Below are 2,382 nucleotides of genomic sequence, written 5' to 3' on the forward strand. Positions count from 1 at the left end.
CTTGGTGCCTGTTTCTGGCATTAAACGCCAGACAGATGCTTGTTTCTGGCGTTTAAATGCCAGACTGCTCTCCTCCAGGGTGTGCTATTTTTAATGCTGTTTTTCATTTTGTTTTTTATTTTTCAGTAGTTTTTGTGACTCCACATGATCATCAACCTAATAAAACATGAAATAACAAAGAGAAAATAAAATAGATATGATTAAATAACATTGGGTTGCCTCCCAACAAGCGCTTCTTTAATGTCAATAGCTTGACAGTGAGTTCCCATGGAGCCTCACAGATATTTAGAGCATTGTTGGAACCTCCCAACACCAAACTTAGAGTTTGAATATGGGGGTTCAACACCAAACTTAGAGTTTGGTTGTGGCCTCCCAACACCAAACTTAGAGTTTGACTTTGGGAGCTTTGGTTGACTCTACAGTGAGAAAAGTTTTTCATGCTTCCTCTCCATGGTTACAGAATGAGATCCTTGAGTTTTAAACACAAGGTTGTCCTCATTCAGTTGAAGGATCAATTCTCCTCTGTCCACATCAATCACAGCTCTTGCTGTGGCTAGGAAGGGTCTTCCAAGGATGATGGATTCATCCTCATCCTTCCCTGTGTCTAGGATTATGAAATCAGCAGGGATGTAAAGGCCTTTAACCTTTACTAGCACGTCATCTACTTATCCATAAGCCTGTTTTCTTGAGTTGTCTGCCATCTCTAATGAGATTCTGGCAGCTTGCACCTCAAAAATTCTCAGTTTCTCTATTACAGAGAGTGGCATGAGGTTTATCCCTGACCCAAGGTCACATAGAGCCTTCTCAAAGGCCATGGTGCCTATGGTACAAGGTATTAAGAACTTTCCAAGATCCTATTTCTTCTGAGGCAATGTCAGTTGATCCAGATCACTCAGTTCATTGATGAGCAAGGGAGGTTCATCTTCCCAAGTCTCATTACCAAATAATTTGGCATTCAGCTTCATGATTGCACCAAGGTACTTGGCAACTTGCTCTTCAATGACATCTTCATTCTCTTCAGAAGAAGAATACTCATCAGAGCTCATGAATGGCATAAGGAGGTTCAATGGAATCTCTATGGTCTCTAGATGAGCCTCAGATTCCTTTGGTTCCTCAGAGGAAAACTTCTTGTTGATCACTGGACGTCCCAGGAGGTCTTCCTCACTGGGATTCACGTCCTCTCCCTCCCTTGTAGGTTCGGCCATGATGGTTAAATCAATGGCCTTGCACTCTCTTTTTAGATTCTCTTCTGTATTGCTTAGGAGAGTACTAGGAGGAGTTTCAGTGACTCTTTTACTCAGCTGGCCCACTTGTGCCTCCAAATTTCTAATGGAGGACCTTGTTTCATTCATGAAACTCAAAGTGGCCTTAGATAGATCAGAGACTATATTTGCTAAGCTAGATGGATTCTGCTCAAAATTTTCTGTCTGTTGCTGAGTGGATGATGGAAAAGGCTTACTATTGCTAAACCTGTTTCTTCCACCATTATTAAAGCCTTGTTGAGGCTTTTGTTGATCCTTCCATGAGAGATTTGGATGATTTTTTCATGAGGGATTATAGGTGTTTCCATAGGGTTCACCCATGTAATTCACCTCTGCTATTGCAGGGTTCTCAGGATTATAAGCTTCTTCTACAGAAGATGCCTCTATAGTACTGTTGGATGATTCCTTCAATCCATTCAGACTCTGAGATATCATATTGACTTGCTGAGTCAATATTTTATTCTGAGCCAATATGGCATTCAGAGTATCAATTTCAAGAACTCCCTTCCTCATGGGCGTCCCATTATTCACAGGATTCCTTTCAGAAGTGTACATGAACTGGTTATTTGCAACCATGTTAATGAGTTCTTGAGCTTCTGCAGGCATTTTCTTTAGGTGAATGGATCCACCTGCAGAATGGTCCAGTGACATCTTTGATAGCTCAGATAGACCATCATAGAATATATCCAGGATGGTCCATTCTGAAACATGTCAGAAGGACACTTTTTGGTCAGTTCCTTGTATCTCTCCCAAGCTTCATAGAGGGATTCACCTTCCTTTTGTTTGAAGGTTTGAACATCCACTCTAAGCTTACTAAGCTTTTGAGGAGGAAAGAACTTGGCTAAGAAAGCCGTGACCAGCTTATCCCAAGAGTTCAGGCTATCCTTAGGTTGAGAGTCCAACCATATTCTAGCTCTGTCTCTTATAGCAAATGGGAAAAGCATAAGCCTGTAGATCTCGGGATCAATCCCATTGGTCTTAACAGTATCACAAATCTGCAAGAACTCAGTTAAGAACTAAAAAGGATCTTCAGATGGAAGTCCATAAAACTTGCAGTTCTGTTGCATCAGAGAAACTAATTGAGGTTTAAGCTCAAAGTTGTTTGCTCCAATGGCAGGAA

At 41.2% G+C, this 2,382-nt stretch overlaps 1 non-coding gene across 1 annotated transcript; it reads left to right on the forward strand.

Moving 5' to 3' along the window:
* Positions 1 to 1,970: 1,970 nt before the first annotated feature.
* LOC112782077 (small nucleolar RNA R71) lies at positions 1,971 to 2,074 on the forward strand. The gene has a single exon (XR_003192818.1). It is a non-coding gene; the product is annotated as a small nucleolar RNA R71 (small nucleolar RNA).
* The last annotated feature ends 308 nt before the right edge of the window (positions 2,075 to 2,382 follow it).

Source organism: Arachis hypogaea, chromosome 19 (genome assembly GCF_003086295.3).
Source record: "Arachis hypogaea cultivar Tifrunner chromosome 19, arahy.Tifrunner.gnm2.J5K5, whole genome shotgun sequence".
In the NCBI taxonomy this organism is placed as follows: Eukaryota; Viridiplantae; Streptophyta; class Magnoliopsida; order Fabales; family Fabaceae; genus Arachis; species Arachis hypogaea.